The sequence below is a fragment of the Ambystoma mexicanum genome, chromosome 8, assembly GCF_040938575.1.
Source record: "Ambystoma mexicanum isolate Mex_15411 chromosome 8, UKY_AmexF1_1, whole genome shotgun sequence".
Classification (NCBI taxonomy): Eukaryota; Metazoa; Chordata; class Amphibia; order Caudata; family Ambystomatidae; genus Ambystoma; species Ambystoma mexicanum.
The window spans coordinates 1,729,157,011-1,729,172,530 of record NC_090929.1 but is presented as its reverse complement, the minus strand read 5'-3'; positions in this window follow the sequence as shown (position 1 = coordinate 1,729,172,530).

The following is a 15,520-nucleotide window of genomic DNA, read 5'->3' as shown; positions in this document are numbered from 1 at the left end:
CACAGTGTCACAAATCCTGAAGCACGGTTCCGTGTTGACCCGTCGTGAAGAATATATTTCTTCCTACCAATGTGATTCTCAGGAGTACGAAAGGACAGACTGAGAAACTAATTGATCGGAAGATGGTGTAGAGTCGTAGGGATCGGTAGAGTTGAGCGGACCGCAAACTTCACGATAGATGGAGAATCCAGGTTCCTTTCAACGACTGCAGAATATTACACTGATTAACAATCAAATACACCCCTTTCTGGATAAACGTTTAACAAATAATTAACAGACTAACCTGCAGAAAACGGATTTTAACCAGAAGTGTTTCATGCAAGAATGTCCTCTATACTGGGGAAATCTGGAGACCATAAGAAGAGAAAATACAATCAGTACCAGATAGTGCGTTGTAGAGAATGGTAAGGAAAGTTAAGTTTCTTACCCTGGTTTCCCTGGAAGTGGTCGTCTCTGGCAAATCTCCTTCTCCTTTTCTGTATGAACTGTGTGATGGTATCTGCCCCCTGTCCGACGAACCAAACAATCCAATGGTGCAAGGAAGTCACTAGTCCAGCAACAACCTATTCCCGCCGGCACGAGGACGCCTAACAGGTGCTCAGGAAGTCTCTAGTCCAGCACCTAGCCTATTCCCGCCGGCACGAGGACGCCTACAGCACCCTGGAGGAAAGGACAGGGAAGAAATAGGAGGGGAAGAGGAAGGAAGGAAAGAAAGAAGGTAAGAGGTCTCCCAACCTTCAAGGTCCGAAATCAACTTAACCAAACCACTAGGCAAGAATAACCAAAAAACAATCCGAGGTCAAAATACTAGAACAGGTAAGGGCAATCCGTGAGCAATCCATTAAACGTAATCCGAGATCAAAAAAAAAACACCAAAAATTTTCAAGCGAGAAGAGCCACTGTCAATATGGGATCAGAAGCAGCGAGAAGTGGGCGCCGGATCATTAAGTACCTGAACTACCGGCAACAAGATGGTCACGTGACCCAGTACGTTTTCTATCACGTGGAAGACGCCGCGCCCACTGACGTAACCTCCATGGTAACTTCCACGTGAGGCGTCGGGAACGTAGTTCCCGACGAAAATGTCTACCGCGAGTAGAGCGTGGATAATGCAAGCCCGCCTCCTGTCTGATATTCGAACGCGACAGGCGCTTTTGGCTACGAGAAGAAAAGAGAACCGAAGAGGTATCACAAGACCTGAAGCGTTTTCTGACAGTATCCTCCCCCAAAGGACCCCCATGCCCCCGTGAGGCCAGAAACTGAGACACCAACAACGGGGCATGCACATTCTGCTCTGGTTCCCATGTCCGATCTTCCGGACCGTAACCTTTCCAATCCACTAAGAAATACCTGGTACCACGAGAAACCTTAGAACCAAGAATGGAATTGACTTCATACTCCTCTACCCCTTGAACCAATATCGGAGATGGAGAAGCCACTACCCTGGTACTGTCCACACAAGGCTTAACCATGGACACATGAAAGACCGGATGTATCCTCCAAGAGTACGGCAAATCTAACTTGACTACCAATGGACTCAAGACATCCTTTACAACATAAGGACCGACAAAACGTGGCAACAAACATCGTCGTCCTGGAATGCGTAAATTCTTTGTGGACAACCATACCCGCGAACCTGGAACGTAATTGGGTGCAGGACGGCGATTCCGATCAGCGTACTTCTTTGCCTGCTCTTGAGCTTGTTTCAGATGTTCCAGCACCCTATCACGGACCAGAGACAGATCCTTGATACAAGATTGAACTGCCGGGCAATCCGCAGGTAGTTTCCAATCAAGAGGTAGGGTGCGTGGGTGTTGCCCATATAAGGCATAAAATGGCGATGTTCCCGTAGATGAATGGCCGGAATTATTATAAGCGAATTCCGCTAATGGAAGAACGGCTAACCAGGATTCCTGATGTTGAAGGATGAGACACCTGAGATACTGCTCCATAGTAGCGTTCACCCGCTCTGTTTGACCATCCGTCTGGGGATGGAATGCTGTGGAACACCGTTCATCCACCCCTAATGAGAACATAAGATGCCTCCAGAAACGTGACGTGAACTGGGACCCTCTGTCAGAAACCACAATCTCAGGTAACCCAAAAAACCTGAAGACATGTCGCAAGAACAGCTCCGCCAGCTTAGCAGCTGATGGCAAACCTTGGCAAGGAACAAATAGAGACATTTTAGAAAAGCTGTCAACCACCACCCATATAGTATCAAAACCGTCGATCAAAGGCAACTCCACCACAAAATCCATGGTAATCATCGCCCATGGTCTGGCCGGCACTGGTAATGGCTGTAGTAACCCCATAGGTTTCGCCGAATGGGATTTACATTGGGCACAAATGGCGCAGGTCGAGATATATTGCGAGACGTCTCTTCGCATAGAGGGCCACCAACACCAGCGTTTGAGGAGTTCGAGGGTTTTCTGTGAACCAGGGTGCGCTGCGATAGCAGCGTCATGACATAAGGAAATAGCTGCACACCGGGTATCCTGATCAGGCATAAAGACACGACCCTGGACATAAGGAAGACCATGCAAAATATCCATGTTATATTCTGCCAATTCTGCGGGCTCTTTATCAACCCAGGTCTGGAGCGTTGACTTCAAAGTGGGTTGTAGAACACAACTACAAACCACTTGTGTTGGTAATAACAATGACCCATCCTGTGGACGTGAAACATCATTCCCCAAGCTTCTGGATAGAGCGTCAGCCTTGGAATTTAGAACACCTGGGCGATAAGTCAACGTAAAGTTGTACATAGAAAAGAATTCATGCCAGCGGGCATGTCTCGCAGTGGTGCACGTCAAGGACTGCAAGGCCAACAGGTTTCTGTGGTCAGTAAAGACCTGGACCGGTACTTCCGTACCAAGAAGATGATGTCGCCAGGCCATAAATGCGTCCCTAACAGCCAACAATTCCCGTTCAGTTACGGTATAATTGCGCTCATAGGGCGTTAACTTGCGTGAATGATAGGCGACTGGATTTAATTCCCCGGTATCAGCGCATGTCTGGGACAGGATAGCTCCTACCGCAATATCCGATGCATCAGCTTCGACGACGAAAGGACGTTTGACATTTGGATGCAGCAAAACAGGAGCTGTAGTGAATGCGGCCTTTAAAGACTCAAACGCTATTTGGGCGTTATCGTTCCATAAATAAGGTTTCTTGTTACTGGTCAATTCGGTGAGGGGTGCAGCAATAGAAGAGAACTGTCTAATGAACCGCCTGTAAAAGTTAGAAAACCCCAGAAACGATTGCAACTCTTTCCTTGAAGTTGGTACAGGCCAGTTTAAGACTGCTTTTACCTTACTACTACTCATCTGCACTCCTTTGTTGGTGATGTCATATCCAAGGAACTCGACCTGATTTGCATGGAATACACATTTTTCTAACTTGACAAAAAGGTGATGCTCCCGCAAGCGTTGTAAGACTTCTGAAACATGACGTACATGATCTTCCATAGATGGAGAATAGATGAGTATATCATCTAGATAGACGATAACGAACCTGTCGATCATGTCACGCAGGACGTCGTTGATGAAATTCTGGAATGTAGCCGGGGCATTGCAAAGCCCGAATGGCATCACCAAATACTCGAATAGGCCATATCGGGTCTTGAAGGCGGTTTTCCATTCATCCCCTCGACGAATCCGGACCAAGTTGTAAGCACCCCTTAGATCCAATTTGGTGAAGAATTCTGAAGACCCTAACTGATCCAGTAAGACAGAAATCAGCGGAATCGGGTACTGATTTCGGATAGTACCTGCATTGAGCTCCCGATAATCAATACAAGGTCTTAAGTCACCCTCCTTCTTGGGTACAAAGAATAGCGGTGAAGCAAATGGAGAGTGAGAAGGCCGAATAAAACCTAACTCAAGGGCTTTATCCAAATATTCCTTAAGGACGACTTCTTCCTTTTGGGTAAGGGAATAAATACGTCCCGATGGTGTCTTAACATCTGGTTTGAGATCAATTGGGCAATCGTAGGGCCGATGAGGCGGCAGAATCTCCACTTTCCCTTTGTCAAAAACATCCTTATAACTTGTGTATTCGACAGGCAATACGGTGTTAACAACAGCTCCAATGGTAACCACAGAGTTCAACAAAGCCCGACTAGGAGCTTCAGGTGCTTCATACATAGATTCTACTGAATTGCATGATCGAAGACATTGCTGAGAACTGAAAGCGATAGCCCCGGTCTCCCAATTAATGACCGGATTATGAAGCTTGAGCCATGGTAAACCCAGGATTAGTTTATATTGCGGTGCCATAATGACGTCAAATGTGATGGTTTCCGAATGCTCAACACCAATAGTTAACAGTAACGGAATGGTATGTTCAGTAACAAGCCCAGAAAGAAGGGTTGATCCGTCAACGGCATTGACTACCTCAGGAACACTCTTTGACAATAAGGGAATACCCCATTACCGAACATATTGGGCATCAATGTAGTTACCAGTTGCCCCAGAGTCAAGAACAGCTGCAGAACTCCAAGGCGTGACCTGGTCATAACTCAACATAACGTCAATATAGAAGGGTCTGGACAACAAGGAACCCTGCATGGAAGAGCTCGGCGTAGGGGTTCCTTCTACGACCGGGCCTTGGCGTTTCCCGACTTGCGGGGTCTCTTTGGGCATGCACTGAGTAGATGATTAGCGGAACCGCAATAAAAGCACAAATTGTTCCGTCTGCGATGTTCTCTTTCTTCCGATGTTAACGGGCCCCTTACTGCCCCGATTTGCATAGGTTCATCACCGCCAGAAACAGGAATTGGGGAAACGGTAGTATTGACCGGAATTACTCTCTTCTCCCCTTTTCTTTCGGCTCGTCGGGCATCAATCTGAAGTACTAGGTCCAAGAAATCAGGAAAGGACGTAGGAACCACCGGAACCGTGGCTATAGTATCTTTCAATGAGTCCGACAATCCTTTATAGAATAGGGCTGCCTTTTTATCCTCCGGCCAACCAGTTTCAGCAACCAACTGATTAAATTTAGCCAAATATGATAACAAAGGAGTATCCCCCTGACGGAGATTTAACAATTCCAGATCCGTGGCTTGGGTCTTGTAGCGAGTATCAAACACCCTAGTCATAGCACTGATCAATGCATCGCAGTCGAACAATAACGGACTGCCTTGTTCTAACAAAGGATTAGCCCAAACAGCGGCCATACCACCGAGGTTTGATAAGACAAAGGCAGCTTTTGTAGTCGCATCAGGAAACGAGGTAGGCCGACACAAGAAATGCAACCTACATTGGTTAATGAAAGTCCGAAAGGATTTAGGATCCCCAGTAAACCTTTCTGGGGGAGCAAGCGGGAACTGAGCGGCCATGTACACATGCGTAGAATCAGATCTGACCGAAGGCCCTGTCTGACCTGAAGTGGAAGCGGAGGCCAAAGATGGTGATCCTGTAACCACTTCCCTGATACCAGCTTGCATTTCGTCAATGCGCCGGTGGGTGTCAGCCTGGGCCGCCGTCATATCGGCACGTAGGTCGGCCACCAACTGAACCAAAACGGCCAACGGGTCATTCGCGGCATCCATGATAAGGCTTCTGATTCTGTCACAAATCCTGAAGCACGGTTCCGTGTTGACCCGTCGTGAAGAATATATTTCTTCCTACCAATGTGATTCTCAGGAGTACGAAAGGACAGACTGAGAAACTAATTGATCGGAAGATGGTGTAGAGTCGTAGGGATCGGTAGAGTTGAGCGGACCGCAAACTTCACGATAGATGGAGAATCCAGGTTCCTTTCAACGACTGCAGAATATTACACTGATTAACAATCAAATACACCCCTTTCTGGATAAACGTTTAACAAATAATTAACAGACTAACCTGCAGAAAACGGATTTTAACCAGAAGTGTTTCAAGCAAGAATGTCCTCTATACTGGGGAAATCTGGAGACCATAAGAAGAGAAAATACAATCAGTACCAGATAGTGCGTTGTAGAGAATGGTAAGGAAAGTTAAGTTTCTTACCCTGGTTTCCCTGGAAGTGGTCGTCTCTGGCAAATCTCCTTCTCCTTTTCTGTACGAACTGTGTGATGGTATCTGCCCCCTGTCCGACGAACCAAACAATCCAATGGTGCAAGGAAGTCACTAGTCCAGCAACAACCTATTCCCGCCGGCACGAGGACGCCTAACAGGTGCTCAGGAAGTCTCTAGTCCAGCACCTAGCCTATTCCTGCCGGCACGAGGACGCCTACAGCACCCTGGAGGAAAGGACAGGGAAGAAATAGGAGGGGAAGAGGAAGGAAGGAAAGAAAGAAGGTAAGAGGTCTCCCAACCTTCAAGGTCCGAAATCAACTTAACCAAACCACTAGGCAAGAATAACCAAAAAACAATCCGAGGTCAAAATACTAGAACAGGTAAGGGCAATCCGTGAGCAATCCAATAAACGTAATCCGAGATCAAAAAAAAAAACACCAAAAATTTTCAAGCGAGAAGAGCCACTGTCAATATGGGATCAGAAGCAGCGAGAAGTGGGCGCCGGATCATTAAGTACCTGAACTACCGGCAACAAGATGGTCACGTGACCCAGTACGTTTTCTATCACGTGGAAGACGCCGCGCCCACTGACGTAACCTCCATGGTAACTTCCACGTGAGGCGTCGGGAACTACGTTCCCGACGAAAATGTCTACCGCGAGTAGAGCGTGGATAATGCAAGCCCGCCTCCTGTCTGATATTCGAACGCGACAGGCGCTTTTGGCTACGAGAAGAAAAGAGAACCGAAGAGGTATCACAAGACCTGAAGCGTTTTCTGACACACAGTCTCATAATAATAAATTGATACAGAATGCAAAGTGTAATCCCCGAAAAGAGATCCGAAGAATAATTCATCATAATAATAATATGATCCCAGTTCCATCTGTTGCTACGCAGATTAAGATCATAAAAAATAATCATAAACAATGGCTAAAGATTCATAAAAAAGCAAATGAACTGCAGCTATGGCAGCAAATAGCCAGACCGGCTCTCGCCAGTGATTGGAATGGCCAGACCGGCTCTCGCCAGTGATGGGAATGGCCAGACCGGCTCTCGCCAGTGATATGAATGGCCAGACCGGCTCTCGCCAGTGATGGGAATGGCCAGACCGGCTCTCGCCAGTGATGGGAATGGCATTTGGAATCTTATCAGTAAAAACAAGAAATGAGACTTGTCAATTAACTGTATTAATGAAGTGGCCTAGGAGAATCAAATTAATTTGACACTTGGGAGCACTGATTCCATTGACTCAGTCTTTCCAACTCTGAAAGTAATATGGGAATGTCACTCCTCTGTACTTGATATAATAAATATCATTGAACATTTAAAGTCATCACGTGCCGCTGGACCAGACAGCATTTGTGATTTAGTAATCAAAAAAGACCCCCAATTATGGGGTGCTGCACTCCATCTATTGTTCACCCAAATCGGTAAGCAGGGAGTTATACCGCCATCGTAGAAGTCTAGTAATATACTAACTGTAGATGAGAAAGGGCGATGGGATGATCCAAAAAATTATCGTTTGTTGGCCATGCTCGACTCTTCTTCTAAAATATTCACGAAAGTGTTACTTCACGAGCTGAATGATTGGGTTGCTGAAAATAAGATCCTTCCTCTTAATCAAATTTGGTTTAGAGAAAAATCGAGCACTTCCCACAACTTGCTTATGCTTACTTCTGCAGTTGAGCATTTGTGGAAGCGACGGAATATTGATGTTTATGGAGCATTCATCGATTTTTCCACCGCTTTCGACGCTGTTCTGAGAAATCATTTGTGGCAGAAACTGGATGCATGGGGATCCCACAGGGTCTTCTAAAAACGTTGATGCTCCTCCATTCAGACACCACAGTTCGTGTAAGATTAAATGCCAATGGTAAACTATCTAAACCCATGGCTACATACCGTGGTGTAAAACAGGGATGCATGATCGCAGCTATATTATTTAATTTATATTTGGCAGGCATGCAAGCCGAATTTAATATTCCCTTAGCAAACCCGATAAAAATAAATAATCTCACTTTGGGATGGCTGGCTTATGCAGTTGATCTTTTACTTGTTGTATCTTCCTTTGCGGGCTTGTCTCTGGACTTCCTGTCATGTAAATAGGGCCTGGCTCCCTCGGAGGCCACTTCGACAGGAGGTGGATTTTGGAAATAGACTCTTCAAAGGCTGGAGTGGATGTTAGCAATCCCGAGTGAGTACAGGACACTGTGATTATGGTAAATCCGTTCTGTATTAACAACAGTGAAGAAGACTTGAGGCAAAGGAGGCAGGATTCAATCCATGTAGCAGTTGCTGGATACAAGGTAAGGAGCCAAAGTGAAGTGATACGAGAGTAAAAGGGGAGAGGGGTGTAGCCCAGAATGTAGAGACGTTCTGTAATGAAACAAAACGGTAAGGATAGAAGAAAGGGTAGTAACAGTGCCTACTTACCAGATATAGTTGGATCCACGAAAGGCACAGGGAGGAACACGTAGGATCGTGAGGATGGCGGACAAGCCGCGAGTAAGAGCGGCAGGGCGCCGGAAGAAAAAGGAAAGGACAGAGAATAAGAAACGGCAGAGAGCCGTGGAATACTAAGGGTGAAGGCTGGAATAGACAAGCGGGAAGGAAATACACTGCAAGAGGCACAGGAGAAGCCAAACGGAGGTTTAGCCGAGTGCTAGTATCAAGGCAAACAACACAGATACAACACTGTCAGCCATGTTGGATGAGGACTAGCCCGCTAATTGAGGGTTCTCCGTGACGATATCTTCCACTTATGCCACAGCTCCCAGGGATGGATCCTGACAGTTATATATGCGAAAGCCAATGGGTTGACGATTAACTCTTCTAAGAGTAAAATTATGGTATTCACAAGTAAACATTGTCCAAAGAAATACAGATGGAATCTAGCTGACGAAAACTTAGAGCAGGTCACTTCATGTAAGTACTTAGGTCTCATTGTTGATGAGAAGTTGAAGTGGGAATTACATTGGTCTGATTTGAAAGTTAGGTGCACTAGAGCTGTGAACGCATTGAGCACTTTCATGGGCAAAAATGATGGCTATTCGGCCTCTTGTGTCACGACAATCTATAATGATAAAATTAAGGCTATGCTTTCAGATGCGATTGCTTTATGGGGCTCAAAATATACTAAGCGCCTTACTGCATTTGAAGCAAAACTGTTGAGGAGATTTTTGCGTCTCCCACAATGTGTAAGCATTGAACATATATATCTAGAATTTGATATTAAAGGCATTGTAAGCACATACACATCTCAGTGTGTATTGTAAGTAGAGAAATTGTTAAAATTACAAACTGACACTATTATTGTCCCTTCATGCAAGCTCTTCTTTCTATAGTTGATAAAATATCCGATAACTTATTTGGTATTGTATTGCGTACTCACAAAAATTGACATGTGAATGCAATAAGAACCATTCGTTTAATGCAAAGAAACAGTGGTTAAAGAAACACCTGAGAATTGTTGAATATGAGAAGAATTTGGTACATATAGGAGCTAAGCTATAGAAATAAATAAATAAATAAGTCTACCAGCAGTAGCTTTTGCCATGAAATCATGTCCAGAACTTCTCCTCCTACATATATCACTACCTATCCTAGTCCTCGCACTTTTCGAATATATCTTTTAATTAAATTCAATGCTTTTAAAGTATTGTCATCAAAAGCGAGAAAGTCTCCCATATTGTACAATCATAGTTTTTGTCGTCTATGTGGTAATTTGAGTACTGAAACTCTGCAACATGTGATTATGGAATGTGAAAGTCTAATAGATTTATGTACAAAATATTTTAAATCTTACAATAATGCTCTTAAGATGAATGAAAGTTCAGAGTTATGGATGAATTTCATGACGGGAAACAACATTAATTTAATGTATTTTATTGTTCTGTTTTATCTCCATATCGTTGATATTTTTAAAAGTTGCTTTTTAGTAGATTTTTAATCTTGTTGTTTGTGCATAAGCTTTTCATGATGGATGTAATGTGTTATAAAAAGCCTTTGTTGCTATATGTATATCGAATAAACTTTGAAACTTTGATTTCTGTTCTTCATGGTCTACCCTCATCATCTACTCCTTCGAGCATTGACATTTCCCTTCACACTATGGCTGCTTCTAATTCTATAGGCATAGTCTGTCCTCCCTCTTTGTCCATAGCTATGTGTGGTCTGAACAAAAGCTCATCAAGTATCCTCTCAATTTTTCCCACCAGGCCAGGTAGCCATGTCATTAGAATGCTGTCACGCTCACCTGGTCTCCACGGCGGCGTAACACACAGCCGCACGAATGATGTCTGCACTGGCTTTGCACAGCTTAAGTGATGATGCCTGCCCGCGTCTTCTCCCTCGATATCACCCCAGGACGCGTTTGCCTGCAATGTCAAAACAAGATATTAACTAACTGAGTGGAGCCGGATTGGTTCCACCTTCTTTAACCTTCTGATGCCCCTTCTCCTCTTCTGTCTCACCCTGGAGTTCTTATTGGTAGGCTCTCCGTCCTGCAATCTCTAGCAGGGGCGCGGTATGCACAGTCTTTCCCAGGACCAAGTTACTTCACTGATCCTGAGGGGCTGTTGCAGAGTTTTTGAATAGCTGGATTAAGCAGGTAAGTCTCTATGCCAATGGATGCTTGGTGTAGGTGCTTAATTTCCTTATTGCCCAAGTTTTAACCTGTGTTTCTCATTTCTTTCAGGAGCGCTCTTGAGCGTTTTTCAGATGAAGATTAGACTCTTCCTAAAATGCTGAGCAGATTTCCTGCAGGTGAGTATTAGCGCGGTTGAGTGGTGCTGAATGTCTGTATAACGGCTTCTTTTCCGTGCGCGACTAACCTGCTGTTTCTTTTCCTTTTATGCAGGCGCGGCTCCAGGACGGTGATGGGAAGAACTGCTTCAATGAAATTCCTGAAGAATGCAGACCCCGGGTGAGTATTGGGTGTCCGTGCAGATACCTTCTTCTCTGCAGGTGCGGCAGCCCAGAGAGCAGCTGAAGGCGCAACCGATTGGATGGAATACTGCAGGTAAGGCCTTAGTTGCTGTACTAACTCCTGTTTTCTTCTTTTCCTTCCCTCAGGTGCCGCTGGATCGGGATCTCAGGACGGGCGTGGCTGTAGAAGTTCGAGTACTGAGCAAACACGGTGAGCATTATGCTGCAGGAGTGCAGGATAACGCAAAGCGTGTTCTGTCTGTAGGGTGTGGTTTAAATAGCCTTGTAAGTAGTTCCAGGTAAAATAGTCCCTCAGCCACACCCTTCAACCTCAGGTAAAGTAGTCCCTCAGCCACACCCAGGGTATACAGACAGGCTCAGCCCTATTAGGCTGTGAATGTAGTCCCATGCAATTAGCACATGTTATGAGCCTGGCGCCAACGGCGCCAGGACTGAGTCCAGGAAATCCTAGGGCACACTTTTGGAGATTGATAAGTCCCTAAGGGTGCCAGTGACTGGGGTAGGCCCATAAGCTCCAGAGGTTTGGGAGTTTGTACCATGACAAATGCTCACTTCATATAGAAAAATCTCTGAATCTACTGGAACGCCTCGCAGAGCCACTTGCCCTGTGAACACCAGTATACATTTTCCCACGTTTAAATAGTGGATTCCTGGAGTGGGACACACTATTCCGTGATCAGTGAATGAAATTGTCATGTTTAGATGTGTCATCAAATCTCTTCCCAAAATGTTACCCGGTGCCTGTCGTGAATTTAACAAAGGAGCAGACATGTCACATTCTCCTACAGAGATTGATAATTCATTGGTAAAAGGAACTCGACTCGTAACTCCAGAGAACCCTGGAGCATTCCTGACAATTCCTGACATTGGATATTTTCCTTCTTGTATACACAAATGAGTTGCTCCAGCGTCAACAACAAAAGAAAAGGATTTGCTTCCTATCGTCACATTGACCCTTGGTTCCTCTTGGGGGTCTGGTGTCACAGATAGAACTGAACACATCAAGTCACCCTGTGAGCGGTCCTATGGTGGGTACAGGCTCATCCCTGTCCCTATGAAAGGATTTCCTCAGCACTTGTCCCGTGTTTGCAAACTGCTGTGTCTGCATAGGGGCTTGTTGCGACTGCCCTTGTGGTGGATTCATTCGCATTTGCTCTTGTTACTGTACCTACTGTACTCACGGCACTTGTGTTTGAAATAATGTGTGATCTTGGGCGAACCCTTCTCTAGTTTGTGTACTATAAGGTGGAGAATAAGCTGTCCCCCCTCTTGAAAATTGGCCATTTTGTACTTTCCCTTGGCTTCCACGTATGCGTGCAATATGCCCTGTCATCCCACAAGTCCAACATACTGGGGGTGACCGTCTGACAAGTCCGCCTTGGGTATATCCTCCCTGGGTACTCTCCTTCTCATTCTCTGTGTTCTGAAACCCATCTTGATTATTTTGGAATCCACCTCCTCTTCCTCTATAGCCCATACCTCTGCCTCGTGGCACAAACCCATATCCACCTTGATCCATCGGGTGCTGATTACTCGCCTGCGATGCACCCATTCCTTCCTGCACTCCCAATCCTTCTCTGCTTGTCAATAACGTCCCTTCTTTATGGGACATTTTTTCTGACCTAACTTGGCTTCGTCGATAGTCTCCTTTTTCTTCCTATTTTTCTCTTGTAATAACTGACAATGGTGTACTATCGTCAGTTTTTTCTAAGCCCATGGTGTTGCTTCCATCCCTACTTGTTTTTTCATCTGTCTCTGTACTGGCTCAGGCAACCCCTGGCATAAAATGTGGTAAAATAATGCCACTGTCTTTTCCCACAGCTTGCGATTTTCAAGCTGCCATTTTTCCTGAATATCCTGAATGTAAGCAATAGGGTCTTCATATTCCGTGTCATAATTGCATCCACATCTGATGCATCAGGGTACTATACCCTGAGAGCCCTCCACAAGTGTGCTCTATAATTATTAAACAGCACTCCTTCATGCACTGTGTTTTGTGCTGTCACACTTGAATATCCTGCTCTCCTCCATACGTCATCAACCCTTTCCCCAAGAATATCTGCCAGGGGACCTCTATAGCTGGCGTGTTTCCTCCTGTCATTTTTTCAAATTCATATATGCCTTTCCCAGCACCTGAAGTCAAACTCGGGAGCTTACACCTTAAATTATCTTTGTCCATCTGCGGCCTTAGGTATGCAGAGCTTCAGCGCCGCGAACTGGCTTGGTTGAGCCCCGCTGGTAAATGATGGCGCATTAAGAGTGCTATGATGCAGTAAGTAAGCGCTACGCGCAGAGCTGCAAAGTCTTGCCTTTGCTAACCTGTGTTTTCCTTCCTTGTAGGTCGCGGTGTTCTTCGCAAGTGGAATGTCCGGAGTGATGCCAGCCAAGAGGCGACCAGCCAGGTAAGCCTTTTGAGCAGTTCGTAATTTGTAAATGTCTCTACTGCTTTCTTTAATGTTGCCTCTATCTTCCTCTTTCAGGTCGTTCTGTCCGGGAGGCGTGCAGATTCGACAAAGCTGTTCCCAGTAGCTGTGAGAGTTTAAAGATGAAGACTTCAGGTAAGATGCTGCTGCTAATGATGTTCCTTTTGTCCCCTTGCAAGTTATGCTTCTCCAAGGTTCGAGGGAATAGCTGGACACGGTGAGCGTCACATTGCAAGCTGCAAAGTAACGCGAAGCGTGTTGTCTTGCTCGGGTGTGGTTTAAATAGCCCCAACAAAATAGTCCAGTTAAAGTAGTCCCTAGGCTACAACACCCAAACACTAGACCGCATAGCTTGGTTCTCAGGAACCAAGCTAATTGGATGCCTCCATGTTGGCTGACAATACAATAAAGTAGTTCCCAAGCACATTGTTTTTCATGGTGTATGAGCCTGGCGCCATAGGCGCCAGGACTGGCCCCATGAGGGCTTTTGAAGAGGATGCCAGGCTCTAGAGGCCCGAGTCCTGACTCCACCTGGCCAATGGGTTTGCCAGAGGGGGTTTTGGGTGGGGGTCATGACATGGGGCCTCATCACGACTTTGGCGGTAGCCCTTAAATCCGGCGGTCGCGCTATTACCGCCGGATTTAAGGGTCTGTCAAATCAGGACTTCGGCGGATTTCACCCCAGCTCTTGGCTGGGGGGAAATCCGCCGAAAATTCACGCTATTACCACCGTCAGGAAATCCGCCGGCGGTAAGAGCGCAAATTTTCCCCATTGAGCCCAATGGGGAATGGGGCATTCCCGAATGGGCTCAATGGGGAATGGGGAATTACATTACCGCCAAACTCGTGATCTGGCGCTATTAGTGCCGGGGAGTTCAGCAGTAGGGCCAATACCGCCGGCGGTAATACCGCCGGCGTTACCGCCAAAGTCGTGATCAGGCCCATAGTGTCACTATTATCTTCCTCACCTTTGTCTAGGTTCAGTCTGCTTTAGGATAATACTCTACGTCTGTGACTGAACAGAATTTCTTCTTCATTTTGTGATTAATATGCTAGGAATTGATCCCTCTTCCCTCGAATTACATACTTGCTACCTTCCTTTAATTCTTGATACGCCTTATCGATCTTTTCTCCGATGCTCACTGCATCAAAGCTTTCTTCTTCCAATACTACTCTAGCTGCCATTTGGCATTGCTTCCTCCATCAGAGGAATCTCTTCTATTCCATCCCATTGTATTTCAGGGCTTGGCCCTACCGGTTCCTTATGAATGAGATCAGTATCAAGACCCTGCTGTCTTCTTTTCTGTTCTATTTCTTCATCTAGTTCTCTTTGCTTTCTCGCATCCCTTCTAATTCTTTCCTCCTCTTGCCTTTGTTCTTCTCTCCTCAATCCTTCCCATCTTTCCTCTTCTTCCCTTCGTCTCTGAAATCTTTTGTCCCTTAGTCTTTGCACTTCCTTCTCTTCTGTCGCTCTCTGTCATATTGTCTTTGTTCTTCGGCCTGTTCTTCTTTGCTCTCTTGCTCCTCCTGATATATCTGTTCTCGTCGCTCCCTGCTCTTCCTTTTCTGCTCGTCTTCTTTCAATCTCTTCTCTTGTTCTTTGTCTTTTTTTTCTTGTTTGTCCTTATCTTCTCTTTGCCTAACTTCCTCCATACTTTTCACATCTATTTAAGTAATATCTGTCCTCCCATCCATTCGTTCTGCACGAGCGCTATCTTGTCAGCGTTATCCTTCTCTCTGTTCCATCTCTTAATTTCCCTGTCTATTTCTGCTTGCAGATTCGACCACTCACTCCTTTCTTCTTTGTCTTGTATGATCGTATAGATCTCTTCTTTTCTCTTATCCTCCTCTGGACTAACATCACTATTGTAAGCCGGGGGTTTGTATATCAGATTACTATACCCTGTCACTGCTTTCAACTCCTTTAAAGGGTACAACGCTATTCCTTCCGTGCTAGCACCTTTTACTTCGGGTGAGGTAAGGGGAGCTGAGGGCTCAACATCTTCCTCCTTTCTCTGAATAAGCCTCCACTCCTCAGGTGGCAGATCTTCCCTTTTTTCCTGGTGCATTTTCCACAGCTCTAAAATCGCGAATCTTTCCTCTAACTTCTTCCCTGTGTACATAGCGTGCAAGCATGTGGTCATGTGTT